Source organism: Paramormyrops kingsleyae, chromosome 14 (assembly GCF_048594095.1).
Source record: "Paramormyrops kingsleyae isolate MSU_618 chromosome 14, PKINGS_0.4, whole genome shotgun sequence".
Taxonomy (NCBI): domain Eukaryota; kingdom Metazoa; phylum Chordata; class Actinopteri; order Osteoglossiformes; family Mormyridae; genus Paramormyrops; species Paramormyrops kingsleyae.
Window position 1 is genome coordinate 29,348,991 of NC_132810.1, and position 11,312 is coordinate 29,360,302.

Here is an 11,312-nt window from a genome sequence, read left to right on the forward strand (position 1 = left end):
TACTGAGTTGTAGGAATTATTAGCTCAGGTAATTTTTAATATCTCCACCAATATGTTTGAAATTGCAATATGTTTGAAGTTTAATTAATTATTATTTAATGCTGATTATTAACCAATCGTTATGCCGAATGGTCGGCTCCTCCAAACTCAATTGCGGTATCCCTGTGAGTCTGTTAATGTGAGACTTAAATGGGATTCACTAATTACCAGTATCGCTTAGTAACCTGGGTTAGAAAGCTCATCCAGCGAGCTGCATCACCAGGTAATGTAAACGATTGGTAGCGAAGCTCCCCTCACGGCCGATGAGAGAGAGTCTCGCGATGTTTCAGGCGAGTTTGAGGTTCAGAGCGTGTAGCAAGATCGCACAGAGGCAGGAACTTAGTGTGAGTACTCAATGACGGAGGCTAAAGTTGTGTAAAAGACATGCATTTATTCCTAACTAACACTACAACTAACATGACAGACATTACACCTAACACAAACAACAAACACGAAATAACGGAATAAAACAAACGATGTAATTATGAAAATGCAATGACCGGATTTAAATGAGTAACCTTAAATGGGAAATACTGTTCTGCAAAGCAAGCATAGTTTGTGGAACACGACCCTAAAGTCTTATAGCAGGTTAACAGAACACAGGAAGTTGGTTTACTTGGTTGAAGAGTGGGGGGGGGGGGGTCTTGGCAGTTGATGGCAGAGCTGCTGAGCTGATGGCACTCAGGAAGGCGCGGCATTTGGAGCAGTGGAGTGGAGCCCCTTCGGATTCTCTCTCCTGGTGAAGCTTTGTCTTGGGTGCTGTTCTCTGTTTAGCTGGGCCTTCACCGGAGGGCTTCTTGTGGGTTTCTATTCTCCCGGGCTGATGGTCTTTCCTCAGGCTGATGGTTGTTCTCTGCCCTTGATGATCTGTTTGCCCCGGCTGATGTTGTTTTCTGCGGGCTGGCGGTTATTCTCTGTGCCCCTTTGTTCTGAGGTGCTAGATTTTTATGGTCTAAAGTTCATGAATAGGGATGACCAGGAATTCGACCCCTGGCCCAATGGCTGGCCATCCATTTGGCGGGCTTTCGGAAGGGGGTCTGTATCAGTCCTTTTGGGATTTATGGCCCGTCTGATTCTCCTTTTACTGATGATTTTCATTAAGCTGTTATAACTTTTGATACATCCACTTTTATGGTAATCACTGACCAGATTTGGAATCAGGGGTGATTAACAATCAGTTTGACACCAAACATGCCATACCAGCTTCACAGGTACATACCTCATACCCTCTGTATTAATTGATTAAACAATTAATTATTTTATCTATGTGACTGATTCACATCAGTATAGGATACAGGTGTTTTGGGTTGCACCTCAACAGATGTTACACTTTGCGCAGACATTACATCAAATATTCATATTACAAACAGCACGTCTTATCCATAGATAGGCGTGGCCATTAGTTTGTGGTAATATCAATATAAGTTGCACATCTGGACACAACATATCTTGGTTGGTGTGGCTTATTCTAATTGATCTTCTCCAAAATGGATAATGTACACCTTAATTCAGTTCTTTTTAATATAGTATGTTAGAACACAGAAACTTGGTAACGGTCCACCAAGATCAGATAAGGACCACATAGGAATGTTGGAAGAGAAGGGGGTTGTTAACAAAGAAGACTCTCTAAAAGTTAGGACACATTGGTTACACTAATTTTCCAGATTCTTCTGGTATACCATGAGAACATATATATAATGGTAGCTATACTGTACCTATCTATTTATTTAAATTTATATGTGTTCAAGTGCAAAGGGGTAAAATAGGTGATACTCCGTGAACATGGTTATAAGGGTGGCACACAAAACACTAAGATTGTCTAAGGACACATAAAAGCATAACCTATCTGTATATTGAGACTAGTAGTCGTGAGTAAATCAATATACAGGGTATACAAAAGCCAAACTTAAATGAAACTTCCTTTAGGGTGTTCGTCTGTTGGGTGAGTGAAATGTAAGGCAGAGTGTATGGGGAGGGGGTTGTGTGCCAAGTCGAGGGACCCCTGTCCATTAGGTTCACTCTGCTTGTCTGTAGGTCCCTAAATCTTTGGGCAATACAAGTTGGAGTGCTGGCCTCCCTTGTTATCTGTGTGTGTGTGTTTATGTGTGTAACCCCCCTTTGGTGCCTCTCGTACCAGGCTCGGCCTTGTCTCAGGCCACCTGGAATTTAGGCCCTGTGATATGTGCATGTGTGATCCTACAGAGTTACTGACCCTTTAAATCAGCGTTCTTTTATAATACAGCTGAAAATGTACTAGAGGTCGACCGATATGGGTTTTTCAATAGCCGATGCCGATGACGATATTTAGGAGTCAGGGTCAGCCGATGGCCGATATATGCTGCCGATATTTTTTGGCCGAAAATTGGACGTTTTCCCCTCTATTTGCATGATAAAATATCACATTAATAATAACAAACGATACACAAAATTTCTCAACTTAGCATTTATTGAATACTGACTTGTGTAAATTTAAATATAAACTTAAATAACAAAAACACAATACAACTTATAAACAACTTAAACTTATAAACAATAAAGATAGCAGCATCAGAATCTCTTTAGCAGCAAACTCATTCTTCAGCTCCCAAGCTCACCAGTCTGCTGCAGATATTGCACCTGGCTTTTCCTGGTGTTGGCTTTGTGAAATGCTGCCATACAGGATTAGATTTTTGTTCAGCCATCAGACAGCAATTACTAAAACAGAAGAATAAATGCAAGGTTAGAATTTTTATTATAGTACCTTCATCTTCAATTCATTCTACAATTCCAGTATTTCATGCACATTAAAACAATTACACTCTAATACATTTTGAAGAAGAAAAAAAAACACTAAGTGCATCATGGTATGATGAGTAGTGTACACTAACATGTTGTTTCTGTTGTTAGCAGACAGATAGCTTAAAGACAAATTCACAATCAGAATCTAGTGATCCCGGAAAATAAAATAAAATAACTGTCGTATTGCACAGCCTTGTATGCAAGGACAACATAAGCCCCTAGTGATTGTGATAAAGGATAGACATGTTTAATGAGGAAACTAACTGCGCAAAGTCATGCACTTTTTATCTAGACGTCTGACAAATTGTTTGAATCTCCGGTCTCAAATGAAAAAAAGTTGCACAGAAGAACCATTGTCAGCATCAGCTCAAGTAAATGGTAACCACGCTTTCGAACAAACACTTTTCTCCGCCATGCATTGTTCTTAGCAGCTCTGTGTCTCCGAGGATGGCGCTGTCTGTGATCAGGGCAGAGTAACGCAACTCACACACGCTGCAGTATTTGAGAGCTGCCTGCTCCGCCCCACACACTCACAGAGTGAAACTCTCCGACACAAGAAAAAAAACATAACTGATAACATCGGGCTGATATGGTAATAATTAAAATGTTAACAATTAAAATGATTTTTAACGATTAAAAAACGTCTGTGAGCCCACCAATAAGCGCACAAAACGAACTCTATTAGAATCAATGATCCTTAATGTTACCTGTAAGCTACAGTTGGTTGAAGGCTCATTATCATTACCCCAGTTCCCAATAGCGTAATTCGCGTTTTCTTTTAAAGCAACATTTCATAGCAAACTACTTAAATAAACAGGTCATTGAAAGATCAGAATTTAAGCCTTACCGTTTTATCCCAGGACTCTTCCAAAACTTCTGGCTGCGGTCCTGCACAAGGCAGCATGGGTCACGTGTTCCACAGCAACAATAACACTGGGCTGCCCGCAGACGTGCCTGTCTGAAAATCGGCGTAGTGCACTCGGATATCGGCCAATGCCGATACATTAAAAAATGCTAAATATCGGCCCGATATATCGGCCGGCCGATATATCGGTCGACCTCTAAAATGTACTATTCAACTCGAACCATATGAACAACATGACAAAAGAACTCAATTAATAATGAACAGTACGTCACACAGAATATCTTTATAATATGCTTCAGCTCAATGTTCAATTCATTCCTCGTTCATTTAATTAATGAGAGGTAATTGCATAATCCTACCACAGTAACGGTGAGATGGTCTTCCAGTTGGAAAAATAAGGTTCAAACTGAGTCTCTTGGAGCCGGTTGTGACGTTGTCTCAGTCTCTTAAGGCGCGAAATCCTTGGGCAAAGCTCGCCGTCCAATGCCCTCATGCACGCACGTCTCCTCACCCATGCACACGAGCTGATGAAACTTCCGTCGTTATCCCTCGATGCCCAGGAAACTCTCCCAGGTGGAAGAAAAACCTGGCCAAAATGTCTCTGGTTAAGGTCACTACCGTTTCAACAATCTGCAACACTCTTTTGACTGGAAAAGTTCCGATATTCACTTTGAAAAGTAGAAAATTATTCCAACTTCACGTCTCTGCTGCTTCTTTAGTCTGCTGCCGTTAGTCTCTCTCTCTCCTATGCACTACACTACTGCACACATGCGAGGAGGGGGGAGGGGCACGCTGCAGGAAGGTTACACCAAAATCATAAAATTTTTACATGTAAATGTTTAGACTATTTCACAAATCGTTGTTTTATATCTTATATATGTAATAATAACTATTAGATATCTATGTAATAAATAGTTAAATAATAAATAATTAACTCTAGTTAATTATTTATTATTTAACTTTATTTATTTTATTATTTATAATATTTGTAACCTGGTTTACAAACAGGTGGAGAGATACCAACTAGATATAGTCGGGCTCACCTCAACATGTGGCTCGGGCTATGGAAGCAAACTGCTGGAGAGGGGCTGGACTCTATTCTACTCTGGAGTCGCCCATGGTGAGAGGCGTCTGACAGGGGTGGGCTACTTATAGATCCCCAGTGCTGTGGCAGTATGTTGGACTTCACCCCAGTGAACGAGAGGGTCACCTCCCCTCCACTTCGATTTCCATACTGTTGTCTGTGTGTATGAGCCAAACATCAGTATCCAGTCTTCTTGGAGACCTTGGAAGGGGTGCAGGAAGGTGCTCCCTTCTGCATATTCCATTGTTCTGCTGGGGGATTTTAAGGCTCACGTGATTAATGACAGTGAAGTGTGTTAGGGTGTGACTGGGGGGAATAGCTGGCCCTATCAAAATATAAGCGCTGATTAGTTATTGGACTTATGTGCTAACCACATTTTCTCCATAAAGAACACTATCTTTGAGCATAAGGGTGTTCATAAGTACACCTGCCACCAGAGCACCCTAGGCCACAGTTTGATAATCAATTTTGTAATCGTCTGATTTGTGTCTGCCTGTTTTGAGCACTCGGGTGAAGAGAGGAGCTGAGGTGTCAACTGATCACCACCTGGTGGTGAATTGGATCTAATGGCAGGGGAAAATACCAGATAGATCCCAAATGCATAGTTAGGCTATGCTGGGAACATCTGGTGGAGGCCCCTATCCGGGAGATCTTTACCTCACACTTCTGGCAGAACTTGTCTTGCATCCTGATAGAGTCAATGGACCATGTTCTAGTATTCCATTACTGAGGAGCCTGTGCAGACTTGTGGCAGTATATGCCTGTCACAGTGGCAATCCCTGAACCTGGTGGTATACACCATCAGTAAAGGGAGCTGTCAGGCTGAAGAAGGAGGCCTTCTTGGCTTGGTTAGCTTGTAGGACTCCTGAAGCAGCTGAAAGGTACCAGCAGGCCAAATGGAAGGTGCTAATCGATTCTCGAGGCATCAGTGTCAACAAATCCTGCACTATTACCATGGACAGTGCCTAGTCACATTGCACTTAGAAAGCTCACCTTAAAGCAATGTCTTAAGGGATTGTTTGGGGACCACATGTGAAAAAGCAAACAACAGTAGTAAGGTAGACCTTTCAAGTCTTCGTAAGACGCTAAAAGACACCATAGAGAGGTTAGGTGGCAGTTTGGGCGGAGCCTATTTTTGTGGGCGGAGCTTAAAGCTCTCCCCCATATACACTCACCTAAAGGATTATTAGGAACACCTGTTCAATGTCTCATTAATGCAATTATCTAATCAACCAATCACATGGCAGTTGCTTCAATGCATTTAGGGGTGTGGTCCTGGTCAAGACACTCTCCTGAACTCCAAACTGAATGTCAGAATGGGAAAGAAAGGTGATTTAAGCAATTTTGAGCGTGGCATGGTTTTTGGTGCCAGGTGGGCCGGTCTGAGTATTTCACAATCTGCTCAGTTACTGGGATTTTCACGCACAACCATTTCTAGGGTTTACAAAGAATGGTGTGCAAAGGGAAAAACATCCAGTATGCGGCAGTCCTGTGGGCGAAAATGCCTTGTTGATGCTAGAGGTCAGAGGAGAATGGGCCGACTGGTTCAAGCTGATAGAAGAGCAACTTTGACTGAAATAACCACTCGTTACAACCGAGGTATGCAGCAAAGCATTTGTGAAGCCACAACACGCACAACCTTGAGGCAGATGGGCTACAACAGCAGAAGACCCCACCGGGTACCACTCATCTCCACTACAAATAGGAAAAAGAGGCTACAATTTGCACGAGCTCACCAAAATTGGACAGTTGAAGACTGGAAAAATGTTGCCTGGTCTGATGAGTCTCGATTTCTGTTGAGACATTCAAATGGTAGAGTCAGAATTTGGCATAACCAGAATGAGAACATGGATCCATCATGCCTTGTTACCACTGTGCAGGCTGGTGGTGGTGGTGTAATGGTGTGGGGGATGTTTTCTTGCCACACTTTAGGCCCCTTAGTGCCAATTGGGCATCGTTTAAATGCCACGGCCTACCTGAGCATTGTTTCTGACCATGTCCATCCCTTTATGACCACCATGTACCCATCCTCTGATGGCTACTTCCAGCAGGATAATGCACCATGTCACAAAGCTCGAATAATTTCAAACTGGTTTCTTGAACATGACAATGAGTTCACTGTACTACAATGGCCCCCACAGTCACCAGATCTCAACCCAATAGAGCATCTTTGGGATGTGGTGGAACGGGAGCTTCGTGCCCTGGATGTGCATCCCACAAATCTCCATCAACTGCAAGATGCTATCCTATCAATATGGGCCAACATTTCTAAAGAAAGCTTTCAGCACCTTGTTGAATCAATGGCACGTAGAATTAAGGCAGTTCTGAAGGCGAAAGGGGGTCAAACACCATATTAGTATGGTGTTCCTAATAATCCTTTAGGTGAGTGTATAACATCATAAACTGATGTGGGCGTATCCTTAGATCTGATTGGTCGGGAGGGGGGGGGGGGGGTTTGGCCAAATGGTACCATACATGCTTATGCCACGTGTTGCTGATAGGGGGACATATGGTTTGGTGGTGTTAATGGCTGCCATTTAAACTTTAATAGAATAAAAATACATTACATGTCTTTAATTAATGTGTTATTTTTAATTACGTTTTAAGGAATAATAAAACATATAGCAGGATGAACGTAAGCTAGGGCATACACGTCCTGCAGGGGTCCGTCCATCTGCAGTAGACACGTGCGCCCTGGCGTATTTTAAAAGAAGAAAGCACCAAAATGTTTTAAGGAAGAAAAACTTTAGTGTTACTTTTAAAAAGAAAGAAAGAAAAGCAGACGGAATTTAAACAAGTACAAACATGCCCGAGCGAAACACCGTATTTTAAACAAACGACACAAGTCCCAAACTTTAACTTTTTAAAAGAAAGAAAAGCCAGAGCAGACGGAATTTAAACAAGTAGAGACATGCCCGAGCGAAACACTGTCAAGATAAAACACCGTATTTTAAGCACAAACGAAGTTCGCACCTGCCGGAGGTGACATGGGGGTAGAATCAAACAGGCCACTGGCTTTGAGAAAGACTGATCATCCGTTCACAAGTTATTAAACAAGGGGTAGAATCATCTGCTCCCAGGCTATTAGACATATGGTGTAGTCATAAACCGTCGCCGATGTTTACAGGAAACCATGCATTAAACAAAGAATAATGATTCGTAAGACACCCCATTTCAAAATGGTAGCAACAAACGGAGCGAACGCTATTTCAAATAAGTCCCCGTAACCATGACGTTTTTTAACATAATGAAGCACTTTTCTGCCAATTTGAATAATAAAGTGCCCTAAACATTTTCGACAACAAGAATCAAGGAATAATGCCGGTAATACTTGTTAAAATGAGCGTACAGTCGTTCACGCAGCTCATTGTGAAAAACCATAGCAACATTTAGCTAATTTCACCAACAGATAGGTAATCAAAACTAGTAAATAACTTAAAAGACATATTTAGTTGTATTTTGCTATCGGGGCTTTAGAGTTTAACTTCAGGGCCGTGAAAGTATAGGACCGCGATGTGTGTCCAAGCCCCATAACGTACACTAACTTAGACGTTCACGCAGCTCATCGCAAAAAGTAGGCCCTGGAGTAGGCCCGTATAGGAACTATAGTAAGCAGCATCAAGCATCAAAAACATATTTTAAAACTTTGACAGAATAAAGCATTAGTTATTTTAATAAACAGGGTTTTTCAGTAAATACTTGTTCACGCGTATTTTATGTCAGTAAAAGCGTAGCCAGTATGTTTTTAGGGTGAAATTATATGGTCTAGCATTGTTTCACTTGTTTTGATATGCCAGACAGCTAATGGTCGAAGTGGGGGGAACGGTGTTCAGCTACTTAAGACATTAACTGTTTTTGTTCATGTTTAAAGGTATAAAAAACTTTAGCTGTGTTTGTTTTGTTATAGCATAATTTTAAATTAGTATGAGTGTGATACAAGTCATTTAGGCAACAAGATTTGAGGAAGCACTTAAATAACGGCTAGAAATGATCGACCAGGCAGACAGAAGGGGGGCTTTCTTATCTCACAAGCCATAGAAAGGTAGGGGGATGCAGGAACTGCGGAATCAGGCTAGTGTGTAAGAATTTAGGATATATTTTTGTCTGCCTGGTCGATCATTTCTAGCCGTTATATAAGTGCTTCCTCAAATTTTGTCTTTAAAATGTCTTTTAAGTTATTTACTCGTTTTGATTACCTATCTGTTGGTGATTAGAGATCAACTTTTATTTAAATTAGAAATATGTTATTTTATACTATTTACAAATAAGTCAGATTAACAAATAGAGTTAATGCGCATTCTGTCAGGATTGCGGCGTGCTTTCACAATTAAGGGCCATGGCTAGCCTCAGGCTTTTGTGCTTGTTTCGCTCGGGTATGTCTTTAGTTTAAAAGTTAAAGTTTGCACACTACATATAACGTGTGCAAATGAATTTATCTTGTTCTGTAAATATTTGAAGAGAGTAAAACTGCATGATTAGCTGTTTGTCATTTTCTAGCATTGCCACATCTCTTTTTTTTTTTCACGATGTCCCATAAACCTCAAAAAGGAATATTGTCTTCATTAAATATCATGATGAGTTTGTTTTGTAGTTCTTATAGATTCTCCCAATGTGTATGACCTACAATCAAAATAAGTCAAACGCATGCCCGGTATGGAATTTTGATTTGTCATGTTACTTTCACATTGTATACAGTAGTGAAGTATCCTTTAGAATAGCCTAAATTCCTTATTCAATGTTGTAATTTTGATCAAGGCCCGTATTCGCAAAACATTTTATTTTACCACTAAGACTACGTCTAAATTGCACTAAAAGTTTTTAACTAAATTTTCACAAAGTGGCTGAGAGCAACTTTTACTTAGGAAAAGAGCCAACTCTGTTGGTTTACTCTGTTGGAATACAGCCAACAGAGTAAGACTCCATCACCTTGGCTGACGTCAGTTCTCATGCACAAGCTTGCCTACAAACCACAGGTGAAAATGTACAAGCAACATCTCATAAGCACAGATACATTGGAAATTGCTTATAGTGATCCTGGTTATAGTGATCAACTGCTGATATGGATGAAAAAGCTTGGAACAGAATCATTCTAGTTTTTATTTATTTTTACTTTACTTTGATCACCCCACTTTGCCTTGCAGAAACCCGTCTGCTTCTAGAAAGATAAACTGAGGCTAATGCTGCGGGCACAGAAAACATGATGGGAAAAAGAAAGTAATTTTCTCTGAATGACAAATATAGCTTATGATAAACTGTCAAAACCGAGCCAACAAGACACACCAGCGAAATTACATTAAGGTAAATTTTATGTACAGTACTGTATTATAGTGTATTTGAATTATACACAGTTCAGTCATTTAAAAGCATTTGAAACAGCTGTACTGTATTTTGAATGAGTCAATAAAATTCAGTACATAGCAATGCTGCCTGTTTTAATACCTTAGTCATGTAATAAATATACAAATGTCAATTACAATGTAATCGGCCTGAGATATAAAGAAAAAGAAAAAAATCGGTTATAATGATTACTGTAAGTGGTTTACACTGTATATGATTGGGTTGTTTCAGTTTGTTGGAGATGTTATTGCATCCCTCACAAGCTCCACAAGAATCATTATTCCCTCCTGACTAAGGCGTTATCCTTTAACCCTATGGAGTGAACCAGGGGCCCCTTGCATGGGGGGGCATTTCTTCCCTCTTTGGAATAATTACCTTATAACTTCAGATATAAAAGTCACAGACACATGCCTGATACCTAAAATCAAAGTTGACCCCTTTACAATTGATTGTAGGAAGTTCAATAACGAAATGAATAACCTGTGTATAATTTATGGACATGCGAATATAACAAAAACAGCTGGAAAAATACAAAATCTGTCTTTGTGTCTTGGATTTTTGTAAATATTTCAAAAACTACATGATGGAATAGGTCCAATTTTAAAAATCTGGTTCCCAAACTTGTTTTCTACATGTGTGCCCAATTTCATATCATTTGATGCAGCCCAACAGGTTTTACGGAGGAAAGAGCAAATGGTGCAACTGGGAGTCTTTCCTATCCAAAACCTAACCTAAACTAATCTGAAACCTATCCAAAATGGCAATAGTGTAACTAGCAGTGTTTTTTGGGGTAGCAACTTTCTTTCTAAATGCATTACCACTTATAGGTCATAAGTAACAATTTGTCACACATCATCACCACACATTTGTAGGAAAATCTATATTTTATTCACACGACTTGTGCCAAACCTATCCAAAACTTATCCAAAACCTATCCAAACTGGCCACAGTGTAACTAACAGTGTTTTTTGGGGTAGCGTCTTTCTTTCGAAATGCATTACCACTTATGGGTCATAAGTAACATTTTGTCACACAACATCACCACACATTTGTAGGAAAATCTATATTTTATTCACATGACTTGTGCCAAACCTATCCAAAACCTATCCAAAATGGCCGCAGTGTAACTAGCAGTGTTTTGGGATAGCGTCTTTCTTTCTAAATGCATTACCACTTATGGGTCATAAGAAACATTTTGTTTCTAACCCT

At 40.3% G+C, this 11,312-nt stretch overlaps 1 long non-coding RNA gene across 1 annotated transcript; it reads right to left on the reverse strand.

The window, feature by feature from the left end:
- Positions 1-2,467: 2,467 nt before the first annotated feature.
- Positions 2,468-3,798, reverse strand: LOC140578387 (uncharacterized). The gene is made up of 2 exons (XR_011982523.1): positions 3,665-3,798; positions 2,468-2,733 (listed from the first exon to the last, which is right to left on the reverse strand). It is a non-coding gene; the product is annotated as an uncharacterized lncRNA (long non-coding RNA).
- Between the last annotated feature and the right edge of the window lie 7,514 nt (positions 3,799-11,312).